The 15,637-nt window shown below is 39.5% G+C and overlaps 1 protein-coding gene across 2 annotated transcripts in view; it reads right to left on the bottom strand.

Moving 5' to 3' along the window:
* The window catches only part of plcb1 (phospholipase C beta 1), a 352,974-nt gene that overhangs the window by 271,035 nt on the left and 66,302 nt on the right, over positions 1–15,637 (bottom strand). The window lies entirely within an intron of this gene.

The following is a 15,637-nucleotide window of genomic DNA, read 5'->3' as shown; positions in this document are numbered from 1 at the left end:
AGAACTGTTGTTGCTTTATCACAAGTGTCAAATAAGACATTCTGGTTTTGAATCCCATATAACACAACTGTGTTTTCCTTGTCAGAGGAAGCATTATGGCAGCTTATTTGGGTGGCCAAATGTCTTTCTTTAGGCAGTCTGTCCTCCATCATGCTCCACCTGAAACAGTTAAATCTTTTTTTTGGGCCTGTCCATAAAAAAATTATACATCTGTACATACTAAAACAACGGGAACAGATGTGCCCAAAAATTCCTGCTCAACCGAAGCACTAAATAGACATCCATGGTAATTATTAATGCCTTTACTTTGTTACATCAAAAGTTCATTTCTTCCAGTTCTTCATTTTTACTGTATAAATGCATATATGTAATCTTTACAGTGCTATCTATACTTTAAAAAAATACCACAAAATAACATTTATCACATTACTTTGATATCTAATAAATAATTCTTTTGTATACAGGTATGGGGTCCGTTATCCAAAAACCCATTATCCAGAAAGCTGCAAATTACGGAAAGGCCATCTTCCATAGACTCCATTATAATTAAATAATTACATTTTTTTTTTAATTTATTTCCTTTTCCAATGTAATAATAAAACAGTACCTTGTACTTAGTTGATCCCAACTAAGATATAATGAATACTTGTTGGAGGCAAAACATTACTATTGTGTTTATTTAATATTTATATAATTTTTAGTGACAAGTATGGAGATCCAAGTTATGGATAGATCCCTTAACCGGAAACCTCAGATCCCAAGGATTCTGGATAACAGGTCCCATACCTGTATTTGGTATTTCTGGTATATTTTCTACAACAACATATTTCAACTCAGCACATACTTGATTTAGGCTAAATCTGCAGCCTTAAGACTTTAGTAATTCATTTGTTAAGACTATAATTTGGTCATTTCTGTACTTTGGTTATTATAATATGAAGAAGTAACAGTGCATATCTATTATTATAGGGTTGCCCAATTTATAGGTGACAATACCAGCCTTTGGTTGGAGGTGGATAGTGATGTCACTTGGGGGTAACAGGGTGGGGAAATGGGTACATTTACAATTTAGCGGCTGTGTTTGCATTTTTGGAGAAATGGCCACCCTACAGCTGCCATATAAAGGCAAAGATTTTCTTCTGGGTGCCAAGACTACTTATATAAAGATAAAATAAATAGATTCTATTTTATCAATGCTATCTGCAAAGCTCTCCTAAATAAAAACACAGCTTGATCTTGTCATAATACTTAACTAAAATGCAAAATGTGTAGAAACTATTTTAGATGATTTTCTGAGAAATATTGGGCATATATTAAAAAAGGCAGAATACTTAGAAGTCCGTGGTTTTCCTTTGAATGATGTTTGTGACTGAGGATAATAATCCGCTTGTAGTCCAAGGCTAGAACTGTTCCAATGAAAAGCTATAAATATGTACTAATATATATCCCTAGGGAATATTGGCTTCCATCCCCCCAGTAGGTTCATCTAATAAAGGTATCAGGGCAGTTATTACATCCTCACACTCCAGGCTTACAGAACATGACAACCACCCATCTAAAAGGTTTGGAGATGGCAAGGATACTCCTTTTAGCTTAAGTACAATTTAATAATGTCAGACATGGCTCAGTTTAATTGAACTTTAGGTAATGGGAATGGCTGCTACATCCACCCCAACCGTACACAGACCAGAGCTGGAAGTATTGATTTATAACTTGAATCCCTTGGGCAACATCAAGGCTCCCAACACTCTGCTGCTCAAATGATTTAAAAGCAAGTGCATTACTACTGGGTACTGAGTGTCTATAAGGGGGAAGACAGATGGAGCGAGTAGTCACTGCAATTTTTAAAAACCCAGTCGCAGCAATTAGTAATCTAGTACTCATCACCGTGCACAGCCAACTCAAGTACATAAATATACAAGTTGCCGCGTGTAAAATTTACCGTAGATCAACATTACTGCAACTGGGTATTTTTTGAATTGCCCTGCACTTAAGATTAATTTAAACATAAAAAATTACCAAAGTATGTACAGAAGCCCATTAGTGTTCCATGTAAATGACCAGTCTTTATTTATGAATAGTTGACAGGTATCAGTTCAGGTATGGGATCCGCTACCTGGAAACCTGTTATCCAAAACTCTCCAAATTATGGGAAGACCATCTTTAATAGACTCGATTTTAATCAAATCATTTACATTTTTAAAACTGATTTCCTTTTTCACTGTAACACTACATTATGCATAATCTCAACTAAGAAATTAGCAATCCTTATTAGAGACAAAGCAATCCTATTGGGGTTATTATATGTTTAAATGATTTTTTAGTAGACCTAAAGCAGGGTCCCCAACCTATTGTACCTGTGAGCCACACTCAAGTATAAAAAGAGTTTCTGGGGGTGCCAAAAAGGGCTGCGATTGGCTATTTGGTAGCCCCATTGTGGACTCACAGGCTACAGGAGGCTCTGTTTGGCAGTACACCTAGTTTTTATGCAACCAAAATGTGTCTCCAAGCCAGGAATTCATAAATAAGCACCTGCTTTGAGGCCACTGGGAGCAACATCCACAGGGTTGGTGAGCAACATTGTGGGGATCAATGATTTAAAGTACGGCAATACAAATTATGGAAAAATCCCAGGCCCCAAGCATCTGGATAACAGGTCCCATACTTGCTAAAGAATAACCAGGGCCCTGTTTGTATACAAACACCCAAGGTCCTGTGAGTAAGACAGCAGCTTAATTGGACTGCCATTAGGTGCTAGATGGAAGAAACTTTACAGCAAATATAAACAAAAAATGGTTCATGGGGGAAGTTCACAAAAGTATTAAAAAGAACATAGGTCATAGTTCTAAAAGTGTTGGTTGCCATATATTGCTTACAATATAATAATGTAGCTCTAAAATTTTATTGTGGCGGCAAAAAAAAAAAAAATCATGTTGAAAATGTTGTAGCTGCAACACAAAGATAACAATGTTTTGTTAGAAATCTTGTCTGTGAAATTGTAGGCGCAACATTTTCCCACCCGGACAGATGGACAATGCCCCAGTGAGTATGGCAGATCTTACATTCTAGAGATGATGCACTAAACTGGTATAAAGAGGAGGTACCAGTCATGTAACACATTAGCCTGTGTATAAATGGAAATTTTCTATCACTTGGTTTATTCTCAAGTTGAGCTGTCACTGAAATCTATGGAAACTTTGCAAAGTTCTCAAAAAAATTGCTTTGAATTATAATATGAACGATAAATGAAAGATACTAGGAAATTAAAAAGTTCTGTATAATACAGCAGAGCGTTGTTTAGATCAAATAGAGTGTTTTCCTCTTTCCTCAAAAAATGTGTCCCTGCTCTAATACTGAACCAACTGGAAAGGAAAGCCCTGGAGATATAAGCGCAGGGGCTGCATGACAAGGGATCCGAATAACCAGCAGCCAGATTACACTGGTTTATGTTTAGAGATTGGAAGAACCAGGTTCAACTGTGATTAGGTGAGAAGGAAAGAGTTAAGGCAGGAGAAGGCTGGCCTGGGGAGGGGCGGAGAAAGAGAGGGATGTGATGTCAGAAAAGCACTCACTTCCTTATCTTCTGAGCAGGTAGAAACATCCCACCCACCCTCCCTCTTTTTGCATATTTTGAGAAATGTCAGGAGTTTCTCTTCTTTTGGTTTTCATATTATCTATTAATAACTGAATGTGGAATTTTACCTGAATGCATTTTTATATTGTGCTTTCTGTATCTTTATATGGTATAAACTTGAGAGTCAGCTTTGTGTTTAATTCATGTTAACGATTTCTTGATCCAGGGAATGTTTCCGATCGCCCAGGGGGTCAGGAAGGAATTTTTTCCCTCTTGAGGCATAATTGGCACTAGCTTCAGGTTGGGTTTTTTGCCTTCCTCTGGATCAAAATAGTGGATATATGATAATATATTTTAAGTTTTATTTGTCACAGCAGCGGTAGGACCTTGCCAGAGTACTGCACAGGTCATTTTAGCAGAGGGAGAAAGGAGGTTCTCTCCTGTGACTGCACGGTGGATTGATAGATACAGACGCTACTACTGCTTGTGCTAGGTGACAGCCTGCTTGGATTTCCTATCATCGAGACACTGCAGATCCAGGACCGGCAGCAGGGCTGCTGAACTTCTCTCATGGTTGGTAATGCAGCTCCTGCTGGTAGCAGAGTTTGGGGCCATCCTCTCTGTAGGTAGAGGCAGTCTAATACTCCTTCAAGTCTTCAGCGAGGAACGGCAGAGCATAGTAGCGACCTCTTATGGAATTATGGCTTTAGAATATTGCCTTGGGTTAGGCTGGCAAGGTCCTATTTATTTGATAAAATGTGAATAAATGCTGTGGCCATTTTCTCCACCTCTGTCTCCTGGTGTTTCATTGAGATATGTAACAAGGGGGTTCAGTGGGGTGCCTCAAGGCGAAGGGTCAATTGAGGAGTCCCCTTGTCATGCCTGTGCAACAATGAAATGTTACATATCTGATTGCACCAAGAGAAGGACAAGTCGTCAGAGTTCACACAGTACAAAGATTATTGTAACTAAGTTCTTCTCTGTACTCACCAAGAACCTGCTAATCTTTTCCTGATAAAAACCTGCAGAATGCAACCATGTCAGGCTACTATGTTATTCATTCTCAACAAACCATAGATTTTATTATAATTTTCTTGTTAAAAATGATTGCAGCTCTAGGTTCCCTAGTGTACATGCATTCAGTTGAGCACCAGTCATAAGAGCAGACTGTAAGGGTGCTGGGGAGTTTATTGGCGCAAATACCTTTGTAGATAGTGTCAATGTGCGCTCAATTTTGCGCCAGTTCTGGTGCTTTGCACATTTGCATTTATAAATTAGGAGAGAAGGGAAAGCCTACTGTCTGGGGGAGACACAATAAACAAGAATTGCTCAGGAATGCACAGGAAATAATGCTGGCATACAAGGGAATTTTGATAATAATGGCTGTCCCTGTAAAATAATGCCCATCAAATCAAAATAAAACCAGTTGTTACTATTCCTGTATGTAACCATCACTACCAGGATCAACAGTATCTCTACAGACTCAACAGACTCTTTAAAAGAATCATGAACATTTTGGCAGAGGCTGAGGAGGCAAGTACCTTGTCCTGTATGATGGTAGCACCTATCACCCTAACTTTGCTTCCCATGGGCTTATATTGCCTCTACTAGAGCTCCCTCCCACTGTGGGCAGCCTAACATTGTAGGGGGCTATTTTTTTTAAAAAACACTATTGTTTCCCCCAACCAAAGTGCAGGCTCTACTAGCCCACATCTCTGGTGGGGGAAGCAGTTTTAGGGTGAAAGGTGTACTTTCTCGAAAAAGCAATCGTCTTCATCTAGTTTTTTTTTCACTTTATATAATGATAATATAAATATATATATATATATATAATGATAATATAAATATATATATATATATATATATATATCCACACACAAAGGGCTTGTTCACCAAACCTTAATAATAAATAATTATGGGATATTGCCTAATGTCTATGTCATCGCTCAGTTCATCAAGGTGTGATGAGGCCAGTATGGTGAGATAAATACCTGTATATATTCATGAGGATAGCTCCAAAGCAATAAAGTAATGTCTGTTCATCAAACCAAGAAAAAAAAATAATATGAAGAGCTCAAGTTATTAAGTTTTTATCACTTTCTGAAAACAGACAAACAACTGATTTCCAAATAAGCAGAAGCAATAAAAGCAGTAGTCACCAAAGCAATGGTCAGGAGTTATTTTTGCAGAGAAAATGGAAGCAGGCAATGGGATACAAGCCTATAGAAAATATCTCCAAACCAGGAGGGCTCCCTCTCCCATACACCTGAAAAGCTTGCAGCATGGGCACATGCCTGGGGGGCGGGATGGAAAGAACATTTAGGGGCCATTTATGTTACCCCAGGCAGAAGTGCCAGAGCACACCCCTTAGTGCTCATTCACGTTACTAACCTGTATTGGGCTCCAGCACACTTGAAGTTTAACAGGTTTTTGAGTGAGGGCACGCTTAGAGGTGGGACAACGTTCTGATAGGCTGAAGGACAAATATACACCGTGCCCTAGGCTTCGAGAACATTGCCAACAACAGTGCAACATAAACCAGGAAGCCGCTCAACTTCAAGTTGTGCCAGAAACCGACACAGGTTAGTAAGGAATAGGGCTGCCACCTTTCTTAAGAAATAATACCAGCCAGGGGAAAGGGGTGAATCAGCTAGGGGTGGCGCGTTTATACAAAATATAAGGGGTAATAACGTGAAAGGTCATTGCTGTAACACAAAATCAATGGAAAAGCAATGACAAGGAAGGGTGGACGGGAGAGAGAGGGCTGAGATGCAGGCAGAAATTTGGACAGGCCGGGGACAGAACAACAGGTGATTACAAATTTACCACATACATTGCTGGTAAATTTGTAATTATTATTATTATTATTAACATTTATTTATAAAGCGCCAACATATTCCGCAGCGCTGTACAATAAGTGGGTTACATACATTGGACATACAGAGTAACATATAAAGCAATCAATAACCGATACAAGAGGTGAAGAGGGCCCTGCCCAAAAGAGCTTACAATATTACCAGTCCTTACCTTGGCTGGTATTTTACCAGCTAGACCTGCAAAATACCAGCCAGGTGGCAGCCTTAGTAAGTGGTGGGGAAGGCAGGGGGCACATACATTAAATAAAATAGAGGCCCCAGTCCAATAAAAGTAGCAAGCCATAATTGTGGCTGTGTATTAAATGATAATGAGTTTATAGTGCAGAGACTTACATGATTGATGAATAATTTCTGTACAACTGGCACTATATAAATTAAGGATAATAATTAGAGACCTTCATTAATTATGACAAGGCCCCACAGTGTTTTGTTAACAAAATGATTTACACCATAGTGTGGAATGAAGCCCTGTAGTTTTGGCAGTGTGCTACAGAGCAATATTTAGGGAGCAGACGAGAGGAGCAAGGTTATATGTGTAGTTAGCACTATTTTAATAAAAACCCATGTATTGAAATCATCCCTGATAACTAATAAAAACAATAAAATCCACATTTGGGAGGCTCAATGTTAATAAGACAATTTTAATATGTTATTTAACATAGTTTTTTTTTTCTCTAACAATTTATTAGCCATTTACCACCGCAAGAAGTGTGCAATGTGTAAGTCTGGGCTTTGTAAGGCAGAATTGCAGTACAGGTGTAGGATCCCATTATCCAGAAATTTCCAAATTATGGATATCTCCCATAGACTCCATTATAAGCAAATAATTAAAATTTTCTCTGTAATAATAAAACAGTACCTTGTACTTGATCCAAACTAATATATAATTACCCCTTATTGGGGGCAGAACAGCCCTATTGGGTTTATTTAATGGTTAAATGATTTCCTCTTTCTCTGTAATAATAAAACAGTACCTGTACTTGATCCCAACTAAGATATAATTACCCCTTATTGGGGGCAGAACAGCCCTATTGGGTTTATTTAATGGTTAAATGATTCCCTTTTCTCTGTAATAATAAAACAGTACCTGTACTTGATCCCAACTAAGATATAATTACCCCTTATTGGGGGCAGAACAGCCCTATTGGGTTTATTTAATGGTTAAATGATTCCCTTTTCTCTGTAATAATAAAACAGTACCTGTACTTGATCCCAACTAAGATATAATTACCCCTTATTGGGGGCAGAACAGCCCTATTGGGTTTATTTCATGGTTAAATGATTCCCTTTTCTCTGTAATAATAAAACAGTACCTGTACTTGATCCCAACTAAGATATAATTACCCCTTATTGGGGGCAGAACAGCCCTATTGGGTTTATTTAATGGTTAAATGATTCCCTTTTCTCTGTAATAATAAAACAGTACCTGTACTTGATCCCAACTAAGATATAATTACCCCTTATTGGGGGCAGAACAGCCCTATTGGGTTTATTTAATGGTTAAATGATTCCCTTTTCTCTGTAATAATAAAACAGTACCTGTACTTGATCCCAACTAAGATATAATTAATCCTTATTGGAGGCAAAACAATACTGTTGGGTTTATTCAATATTTAAATAATTTTCAGCAGACATATGGTATGGAGATCCAAATTACGGAAAGATCCCTTATCCAGCAAACCCCAGGACCCGAGCATTCTGGATAACAGGTGCCATACTTGTATATAAAATGCACAAAAGGGTAAGCAGCCTCAGTGATAACTTTGTCAGGCTGCATTTTGTTTATTCTAACTTTACCTGTCGGTTTAAAAAGAAGATGTAAATGTAATTTTAATTTGTTATTGGCGTAAAAGCTTTGACATTTGCACAAATTTTTAGTGTGTAATTATAAAATATCTGCTGACGGCCTGTCAGAATTTAAGTAAACATACTGGATAGTCAGTCGCAATCAACTCCGCTGCCTGAAAATAAAGAACTAAGGTATCACGCACCAATGAGAGGGAGAAATTTATTCATCAGGATAATATTAAGCCAAAAGGCACTCCACTCTGGGGTCAATTTATTTTTGTCTTAGACATAGAAAACATAGTTCTTCAAATATCTCTTTATAAAGTCCTCACCACCAAACCCAAAAGCCTTATGCTCAGTGGCAAAACTAATGGCTTTTGGGCACACACTGTGTCCTATAACCACTTTTTTGCTTGTCTCTGGAAGGGGAAAGGAGTCAAAAACCATTGTTAGAGTTGTCATTTAGCCAGCTATAAAATCAGTCATTGCCTTTATGGAAAGTCCAGACATGGAAAGTCCAGTACAAAAGGCTTCAGGCTAGTAAAACCTCAGATTATCTTTTGGATTTTTTAGGAATCAGTCAAAGGAAAAACTTGGCATCACAGCAATGCAGGTCACATGGCAAGTTTTGGTTGAATAAAAACAAGATTTACGTTGTTGTTTATGGTAAGTGATCATGACTCCTTTTCCTAAAGTGAAATGTTCTTTTACTATAGCCAATAGTATTTATAAAAGGTGCACAACTATTTCTATAACAGTTCTTGGGGTTCATGATGTCGACTTCCAACTTAATTTGGGCTGCCTTTAAAAAAAAGGTCACTCAGTAGGGCAGAATGAATTTGTATGTTTCCTCGGATACTGTCATTACTTAAATTATATTTAAGAGCGTCAAAAGGCCTTAAGCAGCTATTTTTATTCATGGGACCCTTTCCTGGCTGGAGGGACTGGCAATTGCTGCAAAGTAAATGGAACAAAATGTACTTGTGCAGAATGAGAGGCATTTTTTGGTGTGAATTCTTTGAGTCATTAAAGAATACACGCAGAGCCGCTCACAATCTTGGCAGGTCATTAGCGGACATATTAAAGTGCTTTATGCATTTACATTTTTAGTCCAGGGAATGATTTGAGGTCTAAGACATTATTTCAATGGGAACAAAATACTTATTGTTAATTAGCAGTTTAACTATTTTTATACAGTTTTTGCAGAGTAGAAGTACAGAGTCTCTCTTAGAATTACTGAAATGGAACAACGAGAGATGTTGGGCCTTAGGAATTCCACATCCAGATGTTGCAAGGTGTATTGTAACCTTAAAACTGCCTGTAAATATATGGGACCTATTATTATTATTAATATTTATTTATAAAGCGCCAACATATTCCACAGCGCTGATGATCTAGAATGCTCGGGACCTTGTTTTTTTTTTTTACAAAAATGGAGTCTATGGGAGATGGATAACAGGTTTCCAGATAATGGATCCTATACCAGTACAAAAGTGGCATATTTTCAGCCACGCAGATTCTACATATATAGATTCTATGTGGCAAATATTTAATTTAGCACCAGAGCACAAATGACGGGCATTTGCCCCAAAATAACAGTGGGCTGTAGCACTTCTTTTGCCGCCGTCACTTCGGTAGCCAGTGTGGATCTTAGTGTTTGGTGACAGTAGCAGGTAACCAGCCCCGGATGATGAGTTAGAATGCTAGCTGTCCAGTCGCCAATTACCGTGGTCCATACTGAGCACTGAAGTGATAGCACTTTACAGTTCTGGACGCACTATGGGGGCACACTAAGGTTGGTTCAAGTGTCAGGGGGTTGCATTTTGCATGGAGGTCCCCACTATATGAAGTGCCACAAATAATTGCTAATTCATTTATATTTTTAAGCTCAGTTCCCAGAAGCCCCTTACGGGATAAGGAATTACATTTCAGCACCAACAATAATGGGCAAAGTGAACCTTAAACTCCCACCATAGTGAAGGAAGGAAGAAATGCCCAATCTATCTGTAACCCAAGGGTTAAACACATTGTCATTAAGGTGCCCTCAACTGCTGTTAGAATATTCACTGGCTGTTACCATTAGTGCCAGTTATTACTACTTAGAGAGCACTGGCATGTTTCACACAGCAAAACTAATTTTAGAGTGTTTACTCTGCATACATAAGCACTCTTCCTCTCATTCTTAGCACCCCGGCACATATTCTATTTTAGCAATTTTCCTTCGAGTGTGGACGTGAGTCATCTGTGGATTACAGAACACAGCAGGCATGGGAAGGAACAATAACAAGTATTGTGGCAGCGAGATTTCATGGACTGAGACAGAAACTGAAAGAATGTAGAACTGTGCTGCTGCCTTCATGATGCTGCCTGCATAATGTGCTCATAAATAGGTTATGTGCTGCGGATGCAGCCTCGGCGAATCCAACAGGCTGTCTTTATTCACTTGCAGCTTGTACCCTGACCGCTGAGCTATATCTCACAGTCATCCTCGGCCGCAGTGATACCCACTATCCATAACTCACACAGGTTATTTCAGAAGATCACTGATAGAATGGACATCAATGATAAATAACATAGCTCCTCGTTACTCTGGTTAATTGGTATAACAGCAGTTGGTTTTTGGATACTTTGATTTAGGCATGGTTCCTGTCATTTGAAAACTGTAAAGAGGGACAAAAATAAATGAAAAATACATTTTTGGCCATGCCCATTTTGGTGACCACACCCCCTAAATAACAATCCCATTTTACAATATTTGGCAGGTTATGTAAAGTTTAAACACATTTCTGGGGGTCTTCTTTTATGTGTTATTATCGTCTTGCTAATAAAGTTGAAACTGCCCTTTAAGACACCAGTCTCAGTTGCCCAAGAGACCTGTGTATCTTATTAGTTACAATTATATCTAATGCGGGGGTTGAGTATTCTGGGCTCTCTGCCAAAAGCTACTTATCTTATTAAGTTTGAAAAACTTTGTATCTTTTTTGGTGTTAAGTGCAGTAGATCAAAGGAAAATGAGGGGCTTTTCAATAAGAATCCAGGACTGCGGACTGAGCTGTTAAAATCAGGACAGGTGGGAGGTATGATTTAGGTAAAATGGCTTAGTGATTCCTACCAAGCTAAACAGTCTCTATGTCAGTGGGACTTGGAGTAGTGGCAAGTGGGGCTAAGCCTCATGTCAATCAGAAGGCCTATATTTTCTCCTAAATACACTCTAAACCCCACATTGATAGTTACTATACTGAGATTTGAGGGCTCATCTACATCTGCAAGTGTAGTCTCCGCAATTTCCCTGCAGTCAGTTGCGAGTAAAATCTTTTTCGCTAAAGGTCCCTGCTGCAAAATGCCCTCTTTGCATTGCCATATATTTGCGCTTGGTGCTGCCCAGTCCTTTTGTCCCAAAATGCTTGGTTCTGCGCCCATTGACTCTGAGGAACTCTGTAGCTACCACCACTTCCGGACCAAGGGGTAACTCCAGGGTTCCCTCAGCACCCTGTGCCACAGTTCAGTTGGACACATTACTCGCATGCTGAAAACCATAAATGACATTGCACAGAAAATATTCATAACAACTACATTTGATTTGTGGCAAAGAACATCAACAGATGCGTTAGTTTTAGCAAAATCTTTTCTCTCATTGTGATGCTGTGAGTTTAAGAAGACCAACACCTGGGGAAGCCAAGGCACCAGGCATAGAGGGGTTCCATTTGCATCTCTCCTGCAGAATATAACAGAATACCTTGCAGCAGCCATACTCTCATGAACACAGAAAGTCACCAAAGGCAGGGGCGCCCTTATGGGGCAGTGAGAAGTCGCACTGGGCAGAAAACAATTTCAAGATTTCAAGTTTCAAGTAGAAGCATGGTCACTCTTCCCACTTAATGAGCACATTACCAGGAACTGAAATATGAATATGTGAATGTAATACAGCTTTACATCGCACAAACTGGGTATGGCAGCATCTCCTACAGACCAGGGTCAAAGCTTGTTATGTCTTAAGGTGGCCATACACGAGGCGATTTCGCTCGTTGTGCGATGAACGATTATATCGACAAACGATCGTATGGCGATCGAGTTCCCATACGATATGCCATCCACGGGCAACGATAATTCGGGAAAGATTTTGTCGCATCATTATCGTAAAATACCTACGATCGTACATCTACGTACGATCGATGTCGTTGCTGGCAATCGTGACATGCGCAGAGAACAATCGTTGAAAGACAAATGTCTGACACTCACACCAACTGGCAGATTTTATCGTTAAACGACCAAAATTTTTAAACCTGGCCGATCGATTTTGGGGACGATAATGTCGGCTCGTTTAGTGGGCCGACGATCGTTCGTACACCACCAACTATACGATAACTTAACGATAGCATCGGATCGTTCGGGAATCGGTCGTTTGTAAGTAAAAAAAACGGTCCGTGTATGGCCACCTTTACAAATATAACCAGTTCCCAAGCTTCTGGTCGGATTACCCCAAGGGGATACATAGCAGAGCATGGCTTACCCAGCCTAAACCTGGTCCGGATTTATGGGTAGACAGTAAAGGGTTGCAAGTCATTAGTGGTGGCAAGCCATCTCAATTCTCTGGCATTGTGCGGGTGCTTCATTTCCAGGGCCGGAACACAACTATAGCCCATTGCAAACAAGAAAGGGTTTTCTCCATGGGGGGGACGGGAGCAAATCTGCCTTTTTCAAAACAAGTGGAAAAAACGCTGACTGTAACACTGCTCTTAACCTTTTCATGAGCTCAGGGGGTGGTGTGAACACATGTTGGAACTGTAAACGGAATGCAAACCCATACAAAATTGTGACAGAAAATGTAATTCTAACTCCTACTGTCATTTCCCTGCCTTTTTTCACATGTCAGCTAATCAGCTGGCTCCTGTTATATTTTTTAAGTAGTCAGAACCAGCAGTGCAATAACAGTTGCTGCTTCCAACAGCTTTTACCTTTACAAATAACTTGTTATTTCCTTTCATTGCACAAAATCTAAAATTCATCTGCAAAGTCTAAAACTCCATTGCCCTAGGGAAACTGCGCTATAAATAAATGTGTTGATATATGCTCCATACATTGAGAATTGCATTGATGATTACATATTTAATACAGAACATGTAAGACTGATTAAAAGCAGGTTTGCCCTTGACCTTAGATGCTCAAGGTCACCGAAGGCCTAAGAACTATTAGGAACTCGTGCTTGGCGTTGAAGGTTTCTGCAGACAAATACAGGTCAGACGACCTCGAAAGCTGCGTACAGATCCATGGGATGTAAACGTTTATTGGAAGCTGCAAAGCAGCTGCACTATATTTTATATGGCTGCATATGAAGCACATTTATTCCCTTGAGCTCTGCCGCTATTGTAATCTTACCCGTACTTAGGATAATTATAGCTCCTATTAAACGAAAATCAACTCAAAGCGCATTTTAAAACAAGGCAGTAATAAACCATTTGAAGACATATTTTTAGACTTGGCTAAAATTGATTATATTGCATAAACTGTGCATACAAACATCTCCTACTTGTGAGTTCTTCAGCTGTTGCCAACCCTCCCGGCATTAGAGTATTTTTATTATGTATATATTGAACAAGCCCTGTTACGTTAGCCCAGCTGCTAGTTGGTTTAGAATGCTGGGAGATGTACTAGAGAAAGAGTCGGCACCCTCCAACAGCCTCTGCCCACAAGCACAAACACCGTTAGTTGGGCACAAATAGGCACCTATAAGTGACATCCAATGGGTGAACTGCACCTAATGTTTAGTCCTGGGCTTTGTGCAAAAACAACCCTGATAGTTAGCACTCCTGACTACATGGTCTAAAGTAAGCCTAAGATCTACCAAATATTTCTGAGCAGTCTCTTTACTATGGTTTAGCACTCGGTCTAGCTCTGATGGTTAATGTTCTATTAGAGCTCCAATATTTAGCACTGGCACTCCATTTAAGCTAGCTATACGTATATTTCACATATCTGTTCATATTTGTTTATATTGAATGCTCCAATTTTGAAAATAAGTAATGTTCACCTTTACATAACTTTTAACATGTTATAGATTTTATTTGTTTTATTTATTTATGACAAAAAATGTAATTCTAAACTTTTTCCTTTTTTTCACAGGTCTGCTAATAATCAATAGTCAGAACCAGCAGTGCAAAGAATAGATGCTGCTTCCAGCACATGTTTTAATATACCCCCATTATCATTCTTATGATAGGCCTATCAGTGTCTAAAGACGAGCCGTGTAATTTGGTAAGGTTATAGATTCTCAGAGTTGTTGTGATAATAATAATAAATATGCTCTGGAATGTTGAGCCAAAATAATGTTCATCTTCTCAAGAGGTGGAATGTGAGGAAATAACCTGAAAAGTAGCACATCCACCACAGATTATTATTATTTATTTATCTATAAGCATCAACATATTCCGCAGCACTGTAAAATGGGTTTCTACATTGGAATAACATACAAAGCAACCAATAACCAATACAAGATGTGAAGAGGGCCCTGATCAAAAGAGCTTACAATCTATAAGGAGAAGGGTTGAGAAACAAGGTGTGGGGAAGGGCAAGACTAGAATTAAGTAAGGTGAGAGATGTAGCACAGGGTATTACTTCAATGAGGGTAAGATTCTCTAAATAAATCTGTTGTAAGAGATATTTTAAAGGAAGAAAGATGGAGCCTATACTAAGCAACTTGAAGGTGGCCTTACACGTTAAGATCTGCTCACTTGGTCACCAAGCGAGCGGATCTTCTCCTGATGACCCCACCTACGGGTGGGCATTATCGGGCAAATGTAGGCTAAACAATCAAATTATAACGGCGGCAATGGACGCAGTCGGTTCGGGGACCGCATCAACGAGCCGATGTGGTCCCCGGCTAAATCTTTTTACCTGCCCGATCGATATCTGCCTGATTTCAGGCGAGATGTTGGTCAGGCATGCCCGTCGTTCCTGCCCCTACACGGGCCGATAAGCTGCCGAATTGGTCTAAGGGATCGATATCGGTAGCTACAATCAGGCCAAGATTAGTCTATTCAGTTTGTTTTAGCCTTCCTATTCTGGTTCTTCCTAGCTACCAACAGATCCAAACAGCAAACTCTACCATTCTCTGACAATATGACTCAGGAACTCCATGATATAGAACCAGTGACCTGGGGTGTACTGGCTGCTACTTCTCTGGGTTTAGGCAGGAGGAAGTGTTGTTTGGGACTGGTGGGTGATATCTATTTCCCACTGTCTGTGTTCCCTGATATTCACCTGTAATGCAGGTGTAGTCAATAGCCCAACTAAGGGGATATTTAAGCCTGCCTCCTCCAAGAACCTGTGCTGGAACATAAGCCCTTTCTGCTGAGACCAAGCCATATGAGTTCCTGTTCCTGCACCATTAACTCCTGAATCC

Source organism: Xenopus tropicalis, chromosome 5, assembly GCF_000004195.4.
Source record: "Xenopus tropicalis strain Nigerian chromosome 5, UCB_Xtro_10.0, whole genome shotgun sequence".
NCBI lineage: Eukaryota > Metazoa > Chordata > Amphibia > Anura > Pipidae > Xenopus > Xenopus tropicalis.
This window is presented reverse-complemented; position numbering and strand designations above follow the sequence as displayed.